The 15,243-nt window shown below is 38.0% G+C and overlaps 1 pseudogene across 1 annotated transcript; it reads left to right on the forward strand.

Moving 5' to 3' along the window:
* The first annotated feature begins 2,588 nt into the window (after positions 1–2,588).
* On the forward strand, positions 2,589–6,715 carry LOC309861879 (olfactory receptor 11L1-like; annotated as a pseudogene). The gene is made up of 2 exons: positions 2,589–2,670; positions 5,886–6,715. The product of its transcript is annotated as an olfactory receptor 11L1-like (transcript).
* Positions 6,716–15,243: the final 8,528 nt, after the last annotated feature.

Raw genomic sequence — 15,243 nt, forward strand, 5'->3', positions numbered from 1 at the left:
TTATTGATGTTTCCATCACACTGATTGTTTTGCGAATGTTGAATCACCCTTGCATTTCAGGGATAAATCTCACCTGGTCATGGTGGAGAATCTTTTTAATGTACCATTGAATCCTATTAGTTAGGATCTTGTTGAGAATCTTGGCATCCATATTCATCAGGGATATTGGTCCAAACTTCTCCTTTCTGATGGAATCTTTGCCTGGTTTGGAGATCAAGGGAATTTTGGTCACATAGAAAGAGTCTGTAAGCTTTCCTTCCGTTTCTATTTCTGGAACAATTTCAGGAGAATAGGCATTATTTCTTCTTTAGTTTTTGGTAGAATTCGGCAGGGAATCCATCAGGTCCTGGACTCTCGTTTTATGGGAGGGTCTTTTTATTTTCTTTATTTTTTAATTTCTTTTCAGCATAAAAATATTCATTGTTTTTGCTCCACACGCCAGTGCTCCTTGCAATCCGTGCCCTCTCTAATACCCACCACCTGGTGCCCCCAACCTCCCACCCCCAGCCCCTTCAAAACCCTCAGATTGTTTTTCAGAGTCCATAGTCTCATGGTTCACCTCCCCTTCCAATTTCCCCCAACTACCTTCTCCTCTCCATCTCCCCTTGTCCTCCATGCTATTTGTTATGCTCCACAAATAAGCGAAACCATATGATAATTGACCCTCTCTGCTTGACTTATTTCACTCAGCATAATCTCTTCCAGTACCGTCCATGTTGCCATAAAAGTTGGGTATTCATCCTTTCTGATGGAAGCATAATACTGCACAGTGTATATGGACCACATCTTCCTTATCCATTTATCCGTTGAAGGGCATCTTGGTTCTTTCCACAGTTTGGTGACCGTGGCCATTGCTGCTATTAACATTGGTGTACAGATGGCCCTTCTTTTCACAACATCTGTATCTTTGGGGTAAATACCCAGGAGTGCAATGGAAGGGTCATCGAGAAGCTCTATTTTTAATTTCTTGAGGAATCCCCACACTGTTCTCCTAAGTGTCTGCACCAACTTGCATTCCCACCAAAAGTGTAAGAGGGTTCCCCTTTCTCCACATCCTCTCCAACATATGTGTTTTCCTGTCTTGCTAATTTTGGCCATTCTAACTGGTGTAAGGTAGTATCTTAGTGTGGTTTTAATTTGAATATCCCTGATGGCTAGTGAGGATGAACATTTTTTCATGTGTCTGGTAGCCATTTGTATTCGTTGGAGAAGTGTCTGTTCATATCTTCTGCCCATTTTTTTTAATGATTATCTGTTTTGTGTGTGTTGTGTTTGAGGAGTTCTTTATAGATCCTGGATATCAAACTTTTGTCTGTACTAACATTTGCAAATATCTTCTCCCATTCTGTGGGTTGCCTCCTTTTTTGTTAACTGCTTCCTTTGTGGTCTCATAAACATTTTAGGACTGTTTTTTTTTTTTCTGCTCTTTGAAAATTGCTCATGATATTTTGATAGGAATTGCATTAAAATGTATATGGATTTCACTAGTATAGATATTTTAGCAACATTTGTTCTTCTCATGAATTCCCATGCAATGATTTCCCATGTCTTTTTACCTCCTTCAATTACTTTCCTATGTTGTTTTATAGTCCTCAGAGTATAGATTCTTCACCTCTTTGATTAGGCTTATTTATTTTTATCTTCTAGATTTTTATGTAATTTTTTAAAGATTTTTTTAAATTTATTTGACACACACACACACACAGAGAGAGAGATATATCACAAGTAAGCAGAGAGGCAGGCAGAGAGAGAGGGAGAAACAGGCTCCCAGCTGAGCAGTGAGCCTGATGCAGGGTCTGATTCCAGGATTCTGAGATTATGACCCGAGCTGAAGGCAGAGGCTTAACCCACTGAGTCATCCAGACACCCCATTGATGTAATTTTAAATTATATCAACTTCTTGATCTATTTTTCTGCTGCTTATTTATTTGTTTGCTTGTTTAAAATATTTTATTTATTTATTTGACCGACAGAGATCACAAGTAGGCAGAGAGGTAGGCAGAGAGAGAGTAACGGAAGCAGACTCCCTGCTGAGCATAGAGCTCAATGCAGGGCTGATCCCAGGACCCTGGGATCATGACCTGAGCCAAAGGCAGGGGTTTTAATCCACTGAGACACCCAGGCACCCATCTGCTGCTTATTTATTAGTGTACAGAAATGCATCAGATTCATGTACATTTATTTAATATCCTACAGCTTTACTGAATTTGGATATCAGTTCTTGCAAAATTTTTTTTTGAATTTTTTTTTATTTGAAAGAGAGAGAGAGAGAGATAACAAGTAGGCAGTGAGACAGGCAGAGGGGGAGAGGGAAGCAGGCTCCCTACTTAGCAGAGATCCTGTCAATCCCAGGACCCTGAGAGCATGGCCTGAGTAGAAGGCAGAGGCTTAACCCACTGAGCCACCCAGATGCCCTAGCAAATTTTCTTGTAGATACTATCAGTTTTTTTTAAATATACAGAGTATCATCATCTGCAAATACTAAAATGTCGCCTTATTCTGTGCAAATTTGGATGCTCTTATTTCTTTTTGTTATTCTATCACTGAGGCTAAAAATTCCTGCAGTATTTTAAGTGGTAATGGTAAGAATGGATATTCCTGTCTTGATCCTGACATTACAAGAAGAGGTCTCAGTTTTTCCCCATTGTGGATTTGTGGATGATATTAGTTGTAGGTCTTCCATGTACTGCTTTTATGATGTTGAGTTATGTTCCCTATCCTGTCTTTACCCCCTTTAATATTTCTTGCAGGACTGGTTTAGTAGTCATGAACTCCTTTAGGGTTTCGTTATCTGGGATCTCGTCTCTCCTTCAATTCTGAAGGGCATTATTGCTGTATAATATATTCATACTGCATATATATATATATATATATATATATATATATATTCCATTTTCTTCTGACCCATTAAGTTTCTTTGGACTTAACAGCTGGCAAGTTGATATGTCTTCACTTGGAGTTTAGGGACTTCCCCCTCCTTTGCTTCTTTCAGGATTCTTTCCTTGTCCACATATTTTGCCTATGTCCGCTGTGAAGGCAGTTTTGTTTGTTCATTTTGTTTTGTTTGTTAGTTTTAATCTAATAAAAGTTCTCTGTGGTTCTTGGATTTTGATGTCTGTTCCTTCCCCAGATTAGAGAACTTTTCAGCTATAATTTTCTAAAATAGGCCTTATTTTGCTTTTCCTTTCTCTTCTTGTTCTGGGGATTATATTATATAAAGGCCATTATGCTTTAAGGAATAACTGAATTCCCTACATCTACATTTGAAATCCAATACCTTATTTTCCAGCTTCCTTTCAACTTCATTCTTTTCCATATTGTTATCCTCTACATCACTGATTCATTTCTCTGCTTGCTCATCCTCAGTCTCATTGCATTATTTCAGATTTACATCTTAGATATTTTATATCAGCTTGAGTAGTTTTAAGTTTATTTGTCTTTCAATAAGGAATTCTCAAGTGTTTTCTTTGTTTTTCTCAAACCAACTAGTATCCTTATTATTAGTGTGTAAAATTCTGGTTTAGACATGTTACTCATATCTGTTTTGATTAAATCCATGGCCATGACTGTTTCCTCTTCTTTCTTTTGAGGTAAATTCCTCTCCTCTCTTGTCATTTTGTCTGGATAACTGTTTTTGTCTTTGTTTTCTCTCTCTCTCTCTCTCTCTCTCTCTCTCTCTCTCTCTGTGTGTGATTGTTAGGAAAGCATGTTGTATACCTGCTTCTGAGAGTAACAATTACATTAAGAAGAGATAAATAAATTAAAAAAAATAAAGGACAGAAGATCTTACTTTACATATAGCTGAAGGGTTGGAGCACTCTATGATCAGTTGAGTTGGTGTGTGTGTGGGGTTTGTGTTGATGTTCTAGGGGTCAGGTTTCTGTGTAACTCTCAAGTGGACTTGTCCTAGTAGAGATGCACCTACATGGCAAAGGGAGTCAGGGTTTGGTGCAAGCAGCTCTGACCTCTTCTAGGGGACACTGCTTAGTCCATTGAAGTCAGTCAGTGCTGGTGGGTGGAGAGTAAAATCCATTATCAGCTCTCTTGTCCCTGGAGTTCCAGACTGCCACTTTTCAGGAAACCCCCACAGAAGATCAAATTATCAACCTTTTTTGTACCTTTCAATTCTGCTAAATTTCTGCTTTCACCCCACTTATATCTAAACTGTCCATGTGCCACTTAGCATAGCAAATCTGTCTTTTATCTTAGGCTTGTGGTTGTGTTTCATAACTTCAAATTTTAAAGGTCTATATGGTGTTAATCTGTACTGATGCTCTGTGGGAGTGTCTCTCTGCACTCTGATCAGTGAAGCTTTGTCCCAAAAATCATTCCTTTGTCCACACAGCAATTCAAGCAAAGTGAAGCAAAAAGCTAGCACCAAGCTTTCTGCCATCAGCTGTTGTCTTCATTCCTGTGCTAGTGAACAGGGCATCACAGTGGTGTTGCCACTTCTTTTATCCGTAGAGAGGTTGTGCTGCCACTCCCAAATTCACTCCAAGGGGTAGAACAGTTTCTCCCTGTATGACCCGTGGGATCCTCAGATAACCTGCCTGCTCCTGGCACTCTGCCCTCCTTCCTCACCAGAGCACCACTAACCCTCCAAGAATGACCTTGGTGCTACCAAAAACCTCTAAAACCAGAATTTGCACTCTTCTTCTTAGAAAAATTTGGAATAGTCAGCCCCTCTCTTTTTCCTAGTCAATATTTTGGGATTTTTTTTTTTTCTTGTGAAATCGCCTGCTGTGGTTTTGCATTATCTCTCTATCTCTTGTTCCTCCCTTCATCATCAGGTCTCCCTCCCCCTTGCAACACCCAGTTATTTTCTTCCCCAAATCAAATTTCTGCAACTCCTACATTCCATAATGTGACTGCTTTTCTGTCTCTTGCTATGGATTTTTGTTCTTTCAGTTTTTAGATTGATTTTTTTTTGAATTTTCAATATCATCTAGCTATGTTTGAGGGATCAAATAAGGCTAGAGTACCCCAACTCCTCCACCATCTTAATTCTTGCAATGTTTTGCATTTTATTTATTTTTATTATTTAAAGACTTTCCTTATTCTTCAGAGGAGAGAGATAAAAGAAGTGCAAGCAGGTGGAGTAACAGGCAGAGAGAGAGAGAAGCAGGCTCCCTGCTGAGCAGGGAGCTCAATATAGGACTCCATCCCAGGATGCTGGGATCATGAAATGAGCTGAAGGCTGGTGTTTAACCAATTTAGCCACCCAGGCTCAGTCATTGCTTTCATATAGGCCTGCTTTTAAAAATTGTTATTTTTAAATAGTTTTAAAAGATTTTCTTTTTTTACTTGACAGAGATCATAAGTAGGCAGAAAGGCAAGTGTTGGGGGCGGGTAGAGCAGGCTCCCTGCCAAGCAGAAAGCCTGAAGTGGGGCTGGACCCCAGAACACCTGGACCATGACCTGAGCCAAAGGCAGAGGCTTTAACCCACTGAGCCCCCCCAAGCAACCCTAAAAATCATTGTTATTATTTTCAGTTTCCAAATTTGGTTTCCATCAGAGTTGTATATATTTTTTTAAATATTTATGCCTAAGACTTTTAAATTTCAGAGAGCATGAGTGGAATTTGCTGAGGTTTTTTCCAAGATCTAATATCCACTATCAGCTTGTGATACCAAAGTATTTTCCTGGAAAACCAAGGTGAAATTCCTTGTTCCTATAAAATGTTGTACACAAAGATTTAAACTATTAAAAAATAGTCTTTGAACTGCTAAACATGAAGAACTACAAATATTTGGGTGGCTGTGTATAGTGTTTTTCCAAAACTTTTTCCCTTCCACAGACAATGATGCTCCTAAATATGTCTAGTGTCATTGAGTTTCAGCTGCTAGGATTCTAGAAAAATCCTGAATGGAATAAACTGTTTTTAGCTATTTTCCTATTCACCTACTTTCTCACAGTCACAGGTAATGCTGTCATTATTGCAGTGGTGAGCCATGACCAGTGACTGCACTCACCCATGTATGTATTTCTCAAACACCTCTCCTTTCTGGAGATCTGGTATACATCCACCATTGCGTTCCCTCTTTTACCCAACTTGTTCTCTCTTGGCCAAGCCATCTTCTTTCCCACCTGTATGGATGGAACAGCTTTACTTCTTTGTGTGCTCTGGGGGTGCTTACTGCTTTGCTCTGGCCATGATGTCTTATGACCATATCTGGCCATCTACAGCCCACTCTACTATTCTTTCATGATGAGTTCTGAGATATGCACCAAGTTGGTAGCAAATCTCCTGGTTGACAGGTGTTAGCACAGGATTTCTGCCCTCCCTAATAATTTTTCAGGTTGGATTTCTGCGATCCTAATGTGATCAATCATTTCTTCTGTGACCTCCCTCCCCTCATGCAGCTTAAATGTTCCTGTGTGTATATTAACAGGATCGTCACCTTTATCATGTCAATTGCAGTCCTGTGCATTTGATTTTTTCTCATACTTGTGTCCTGTTTTCATTGCATTTACCATATTGAGAACTCCCTCTGCTTCTGACATGATGATGAACTTTTCCACATGTAGTTCCCATTTGGCTCTTGTCACTATCTACTATGGGGATATGATTTCCATGTACGTTCACCCTAATGACCACCTGTCACCTGAGATCATCAAGATCATTTCTGTCTCCTACACTGTGGTCACCCAACTGCTGAACTTGGTTATCTACAGTTTGAGGAAACAAGAATCCAAAGAGGCTGTTAGAAAATAAATTTTAAAAAATATGTTATTTATGGAATAAGAGTCAAGGGGAGGGTTTTTGTTTGTTTGTTTTGTTTGTTTTTCAGGTAAGGAAAATTAGCACAGAACATGTAATGGATCAATTTTGGGAATATGTGAGTAACAGGTTCAGAGCCTTCAAACCTGAATGTCATCCTTTGTGCTATGTTGAATTCCATATGTCATGATGAAAGCGTTTCTTCACTGCCTCTTGGCAACAATCCCTCAGAAGATAAATTGTCTCTACAAAATTAATTTAATTTTATTTTTTAAAGTTTATTTTAAGGTTTAAAGTTTATTATTTGACAGATGGAGATCACAAGTAGGTATAGAGGCAGTGGGGGGGGGGCATGCTTCCCATTGAGCAGAGAGCCCGATGTGGGGCTTGATCCCAGGACTCTGGGATCATGACCTGAGCCAAAGGAAGAGGCTTTAACCCACTGAGCCACTCAGGTGCCCCTACAACATCATCTTAGAAGGATTTTTGTCCTTTGGCACTTTCTTTCATTATCTGGTGAGAATATAATAGTGATTCAAGGACATGATGATTTTACACCATATTTTCAGAATTTACAGAAAATTTCTCCTGAGTTCATAAAGCATATGTGGTAAAAGTTACACATCATGGAAGAACGAGTAGGAAACTGCTGTTATAGATTCAATTCCTGGTGGTACTCCTGTCTATTAAATGTCTATGAAATAAATAAATGAATAAAAGAAAAGATATAGAAATTATTGTTAACCTAAATTATCTCTTCATGACAAGAACAAATGATTTTTGAAGTGCCACAGTTTATCTACAGGAACTTAGACATTTTAATGTTTTCTGTTTAATAAAATCCTAGGCAAGGAAGTATGGGAAAGAGGAAGACAAAGGGAAGGAGGCATAAGTGGAGGGGAAGGAATAGGTGGAGAGGGAAGGAGAGAAAGGGAGAAGGGGAGAGAAAAAAAAGACAAGAGAGAGAGAGAGAGAGAGAGAGCAGGGGAGAGGTAAAAAAAAAGAAGGAAAAGGAAGAAAATGGAAGGGAGTGGAACATATAAGTGGGAAAGAAGGCAGGAAGAAAGGAGTCAAACTTTCTTTTATCTAGCCAATATTTAGAAGACCTCTATTACTCCTGCCTACTATCTCATTCATTCATTCCACAAATATTAAGCTTTTTTTTTTTTTTTAATATGTCAGCTTTCTTGATGCAGTCTGGATTGCCCAGGGACACAAAGTAAAGAAAATACCAGGAGGTATTTTGCCTGAATAGAGTCTCTAGTTTTGAAGGACAAACATATATGACTTATCCAAGGAATAACAGATTTATGTCTATTTCTGATGTTTGCCATGAAACAATAAAGTATAAGCTAGTTATTGACATGGAACAATAAAGTCTGAATCAACATAGAGTGTTAAGCAAGCTTTCTATGTTTATGTTGTACTTTAATCTACACTTTGTAGATGAGGAGAATAAGAATGGAAGTAGTATCCCCAGCAGAGAGTATGGCATAAATGTCAGGTGAAGAAGCCTGGGTAATGTAGGGATGGAAGAAGGAGACGAGTTTGGAGGGAAAGCAAGTGCTAGTTCCTGTAGATCACTGAAAGCCCTACAATGGTTTCAGGATTTTACACTGAGACAAGCGATGGATTATCAAAGTGTATCAAATAGGAAATGACACGATATATTTTGCATTTGCAAATCTCACTGCTGTTTAGTGAAAGGAGTGAGATAAATCAAGAGCTATTGGTGTCATAGCAGTAACCCACATGGGAAAGGAAGTTAGCCAGATTTTAGGTTTGATGATGCTTCACAGTAAGTAAGGCTAGAAAGGCTAGGAGTGAAAATTCTGGACTCATTTGCTCATGCCTGCAGTGAGGTAAGTCTGTAGTACTTCCCAGTCCAGTAGTTCATTGGTAACACGTTTCACATCAATGCCTGAGCTTTAGGGCTAAGTGAACTTTAATTCTTTGGCTCATGTTTTGGCTCTTTTAGTTCTTTTAAATGATACATTGGAATCTGAGATGGGACATGAAGTGGATGGATATTAAATACAGAGAACCGACTGCTGAGTGGTAGAGGTGAGACACTAGGGGGATTTGTTAAATCAGTGGTAAATATTAAGGAGAGTAGTTGTTTTGATGAGAACTGGGTGTCATATATAGGTGGCGGATTTGTTAAATTCCACATCTAAACAAAAAGAAAACAAGCAAAAATTTATTTTTAATTTCCTTTATTGTGTTTTTTATCTCTTCTTCTTTTTTTTTTCTTATTTCTGTGTTAAGAGTATCACTGATTGGGTCATCTCTGTTACTCAGCTGGTTAAGCATCTGTGTTTAGCTCAGGTCATGATCCAAAGTCCCTTGAATGTAGTCCTGCATTGGGGTCTCTGCTCAGTGGGAAGCTGCCTTTATCTATGTCTACAGCACCCCTGTCTGTGCTCTCTACTCTGTCTCTCCAACAAGTAAATAAAATCCTTAAAAAAAAAATGAGTCTTATTGAGTCCTCCATTCTTTCCCCACATCATCTGAAAATCTTTATGTTAACAACTTTACTGATTCATTTATTTTTTTTTCAGCATAACAGTATTCATTATTTGTGCACCACACCCAGTGCTCCATGCAATCTATGCCCTCTATTATACCCACCACCTGGTACCCCGAATCCCACCCCCCACCCGTTCAAAACACTCAGATTGTTTTTCAGAGTTTATAGTCTCTAATGGTTCACCTCCTCTTCCAATTTCCCCCAACTACCTTCCACTTTCTATCTCCCCATGTCCTCCATACTATTTGTTATGCTCCAAAAATAAGTGAAACCATAGGATAATTGACACTCTCTACTTGACTTATTTCACTCAGCATAATCTCTTCCAGTCCTGTCCATGTTGCTACAAAAGTTAGGTATTTGTCCTTCCCGATGGAGGCAAAATACTCCATAGTGTATATGGACCACATCTTCCTTATCCATTTGTCCATTGAAGATCATCTTGGTTCTTCCATATTTTGGCGACTGTGGCCATTGCTGCTATAAACATTGGGGTACAGATGGCCCTTCTTTTCACGACATCTGTATCTTCAAGGTAAATACCCAGGAGTGTAATGGCAGAGTATAGGGAAGTTATATTTTTAATTTATTGAGGAATCTCCACACTGTTCTCCAAAGAGAGAGGCTACACCAACTTGCATTCCCACCAGCAGTAGAATAGGGTTTCCCTTTCTCCATATCCCCTCCAACACATGTTGTTTCCTTTTTTGTTAATTTTGGCCATTCTAACTGGTGTAAGGTGATATCTTAATGTAGTTTTAATTTGAATCTCCCTGAGGGATAGTGATGATGAACGCTTTTTCTGGTGTCTGATAGCCATTTGTATGTCTTCATTGGAAAAGCATCTGTCCATATCTTCTGCCCATCTTTTCATATGATTGTCTGTTTTGTGTGTGTTGAGTTTGAGGAGTTTATTATAGATCCTGGATATCAACCTTTTGTCTGTACTGTCATTTGCAAATATCTACTCCCATTCAGTGGGTTGCCTCTTTGTTTTCTTGAATGTTTCCTTTGCTGTACAGAAGCTTTTGATTTTGATGAAGTACCAAAAGTTTATTTTCGCTTTTGTTTCCTTTGCCTTTGGAGACATATCTTGAAAGCAGTTGCTGTGGCTGATATTGAAGAGATTACTGCCTATGTTCCCCTCTAGGATTATGATGGATTCCTGCCTCACATTGAGGTCTTTTATCCATTTTGAGTTTATCTTTGTTACGGTGTAAAGAATGGTCGCGTTTCATTCTTATACATATAGCTGCCTAGTGTTCTCAGCACCATTTATTGAAAAGACTGTCTTTTTTTCCACTGTTTATTTTTGCCTGTTTTGTTGAAGATTATTTACCCATAGAGTTGAGGGTCCATATCTGGGCTCTCTACTCTTTATCACTGGTCTATGTGTTTGTTTTTATGCCAGTACCATGCTGTCTTAGTGATCACAGCTTTGTAGTAAAGCTTGAAATCAGGTAATGTGATGTCCCCAGTTTTATTTTTGTTTTTAAACATTTCCTTAGTGATTCAGGGTTTGTTCTGATTCCATACAAATTTTAGGATTATTTCCTCCAGCTCTTTGAAGAATACCGGTGGAATTTTGATCAGAATAGCATTAAAAGTATAGATTGTTCTGGGCAGCATAGACATTTTAACAATGTTTATTCTTCTGATTCGAGAGAATGGAATGGTCTTCCATCTTTTTGTGTCTTCTTCCATTTCTTTCATGAGTGTTCTGTAGTTCCTTGTGTACAGATCCTTTACCTCTTTGGTTAGGTTTATTCCCAGGTATCTTATGGTTCTTGGTGCTATAGTAAATGGAATAAATTCTCTAATTTCCCTTTCTGTATTTTCACTGTTAGTGTATAAGAAAGGAACTGATTTCTGTACATTGGCTTTGTATCCTGCCACATTGCTGAATTGCTGTATGAGTTCTAGAAGTTTGGGGGTGGAGTCTTTTCGGTTTTCCATATAAAAAATCATGTTGTCTGCAAAGAGAGAGATTTTTGACTTCTTCATTACCAGTTTGAATACCTTTTATTTCCCTTTGTTGTCTGATTGCTGTTGTTAGGACTTCTAATACTCTTTTGAATAAGAGTGGTGAAAGTGGGCATCCTTGTCGTGTTCCTGAACTCAACGGGAAGGTCACAAGCTTTTTCCCATTGAGGATGATATTTGATGTGGGTCTTTCATAGATAGATTTGAAGAAGTTCAGGAATGTTCCCTCTATCCCTATGTGTTGAAGTGTTTTAATCAGGAACGGATGCTGGATTTTGTCAAATGCTTTTTCTGCATCAATTGAGAGGACCATGTGGTTCTTATCTCTTCCCTTATTAATTTGTTCTATCACTTTGATTGATTTGCGAATGTTGAACCATCCTTGTAACCCAGGGATGAATCCCACGTTGTCATAGTGGCTAATCTTTTTAACGTGCTTTTGGATCCTATTTGCTAGGATCTTGTTGAGAATCTTAGCATCCATATTTACCAGTGATATAGGTCTGAAATACTCATTTTTGGTAGGTTCTTTGCCTGGTTTGGGGATCAGGGCAATGCTGGCCTCATAGAAAGAGTCAGGAAGTTTTCCTTCTTCTTCAGTTTTTTGAAATAGCTTCAGGAGAATAGGTGTTATTTCTTCTTTGAAAGTTTGGTAGAATTTCCCAGGGAATCCATCAGGTCCTGGGCTCTTGTTTTTTTGGGAGGTTTTTGATCACCGCTTCAATCTCGTTACTAGATATTGGCCTATTCAGGTTGTTAATTTCTTCCTGATTCAAATTTGGGAGTTTATAGTTTTCCAGGAGTGCATCCATTTCATCTAGGTTGCTTAGCTTATTGCCATATCACTGTTGATAATAACTTCTGATGATTGTTTCTACTTCCTTGGTGTTCATTGTGATATCTCCCTTTTCATTCATTATTTTATGAATTGGAGCTTTCTCTCTTTTCTTTTGGATTAGTGTTGCCAATGCTTTATTGATATTTTTTATTATTTCAAAAAACCAGCTTCTAGTTTCATTGATACATTATCCTTTATCTCTGGTTTCTATCTCATCGAACCCAGCTCTAATCTTGATGATTTCCCTTCTTATGTGTGGAGTTGGTTTGATTTGTTGTTGATTCTTCAGGTCTTTAAGGTGTAGAGACAGCTGCTGTGTTCTGGATTTTTCAATTTTTTTGAGGGATGCTTAGATGGCTATGTATTTCCCCCTTAGGACCGCCTTTGCTGTATCCCATAGGTTTTGGATTGAAGTGTCTTCATTGTCATTGGTTTCCATGAATTGTTTCAGTTCTTCCTTGATCTCCTGGTTGATCCAATCATTCTTATGCAAGGTGGTCTTTTGCTTCCAGGTGTTTGAGTTCCTTTGGAACTTTTCCTTGTGATTGAGCTCCAGTTTTAAAGCATTGTAATCTGAGAATGTGCAGGGAATAATCTCAGTCTTTTTCTATTATTTGAGTCCTGATTTGTGACCCAGTATGTGGTCTATTCTGGAGAAAGTTCTATGTGCAATTGAGAAGAATGAGTATTCTGTTGTTTTAGGGTGGAATGTTCTGTAACATTTTTATTAATTAATTTGAGAGAGAGAAGAAACACAAGTGGGGAAAGGGGAGGGTAGAGGAAGAAGGAGAAAGAGACTCTCCACTGACATGGAACTCAATCACAGGATCCTGAGATCATGACCTGAGCCAAAGTTTGATGCTTAACTGACTGAGCCACCCAGGTGCTCTATTACTGAAAATCTTAACAGAGAAATAACAAAGGATTGATTACAAATAAGCACAAAAATAAAAAGGGAATAAAAAATAACAACAAGGGAATATATAGGAGGAAAATTGAAGTGGAAAATGAGTTAACTGCTTGGAAGACAGGGTCAAGGAAAACAATCATGCTTAGCAAATGAGAGGGAAAATATGCAAACTGAAGTTAGTCTTAAGAACTCAGTGGCCCCATCAGCCATTATAACATTTGCATTATAGGGATCTAAGAAGAAGAATAAATGGAAAGGTGTAAATTGAAGAAAAAATAGCTCAAAATTTTCCTAACCAGGGGAAGGAAACAGATACCAAGATCCAATAGACAGAGAGATCCCCAAAAATATTCAGTCAAAAGAGGACCACACTAAGACACATAATATTCCAAATCGTGTAAAAAATAATAAAAACACAGTTAAAAGCAAGAAGGAAAAACAGAGCAAATAGCAAGATTTCATTTCTTTTGATGGCTGCATAGTATTCCATTGTGTATATATACCACATCTTCTTGATCCATTCATCTGTTGATGGACATCTAGGTTCTTTCCATAGTTTGGCTATTGTCGACATTGCTGATCTCCCTGATATGAGGAAGTGGTGATGCAACATGGAGGCTTAAGTGGGTAGGAGAAGAATAAAAGAAACAAGATGGGATTGGGAGGGAGACAAACCATAAGTGACTCTTAATCTCACAAAACAAACTGAGGGTTGCTGGGGGGAGGGGGTTTGGGAGAAGAGGGTGGGATTATGGACATTGGGGAGGGTATGTGCTTTGGTGAGTGCCGTGAAGTGTGTAAACCAGGTGATTCACAGACCTGTACCCCTGGGGATAAAAATATATGTTTATAAAAAATAAAAAATTAAAAAAAAGAAGGAAAAACAGAGCAATTACATTCAAGGGGAACCTCATAAGTTTATCAGCAGAGTTTTCAGCAAGAACTTTGCAAGTCAGAAAGGAAGGGTATAATACAAGCAAAGAATTGAAAGGGAAAACTCAGCAGTTAAAACGTTCTATTCAGCAAGGCTATCATTCATATAAAAAGAGGGATAAATAGTTTCTCACACAAACAAAATCCTAATAAGTTCATGACCACTAAATTAGCCCTACAAGAAATATTAAAGGGGGCAATTTAAGTGGAAAGGAAAAATCATACGTGAGATACAAAAAGTAAAACAAAACAAAACAAATACAGTAAAAATAAGTATTTCTCTAAAAAATCAGTCAAGGGGCTATAGAAAGCAAACAAACCATGAAAACAGCAAGAGTAGAAGGATTAGGCAAGAATTACAAAAGCAACCACAGGACAAGTAAAGGAACTGCAATGAATATGCATTTATCATTAATTTATTTGGATGTAAATGGCATAAAGGTTTCAATCAGAAGACATTGGGTGATACAATGGATAAACAAATAAGACCCATCTATATACTTCCTACAAGAGACTCCTTTCAGGTCTAAAGAAACATGCAAATTGTAATGGAGGTCAATAAGAAGCATTTTGTTATGTAAATGGATGTGAAAAGAAAACAAAGTTCAGAATATTTATATTGAATAGAGTGGAATTTAAAATAAAGACTGTAGGGCGCCTGGGTGGCTCAATGGGTTAAGCTGCTGCCTTCTGCTCAGATCATGATCTCAAGGTTCTGGGATTGAGCCCGGCATCAGACTCTCTGCTCGGGGTGTGGGGTGCCTGCTTCCCTTTCTCTCTCTGCCTCCTCTCTGCCTACTTGTGATCTCTCTCTCTCTCTCTTTAAAATAAATAAATAAAATCTTAAAATAAAATAAAGACTGTAACAAGAGACAGAGAAGGGCTCCATATAATAATAAAAGGAATATTCTGACAAGAAGATATAAAATTTGTAAATATTTAAGCACACAATATAGGAACACCAAAATTCATAAAACAGTTCATAACAAATATAAAGGAAATAATTAGTAGTAATAAAATAATAGAGAACTTTAACAACTCACTTACATTAATGAGCAGATTATGAAGTCAGAAAAACAGCAGTAGCTTAAAAAAGACCCACTGGACAAGATAAATTTAACAGACATATTCAGAATCTTCTATTCTCAAACAGTAGGATACACATTACTTTCAATTTAACATGAAACATTCTCCAGAATATATTACATATTGGTCACACACAACCCTGGATAAGTACAAAAGGATGGAGATCATGTTTTGTTTTGTTTTGTTTTCTGAAAACAATACTATAAAACTAGAAACAATTAAGAAAATAATTCTGGAAAGAC

Source organism: Mustela nivalis (assembly GCF_964662115.1).
Source record: "Mustela nivalis genome assembly, chromosome: 3".
Lineage (NCBI taxonomy): Eukaryota > Metazoa > Chordata > Mammalia > Carnivora > Mustelidae > Mustela > Mustela nivalis.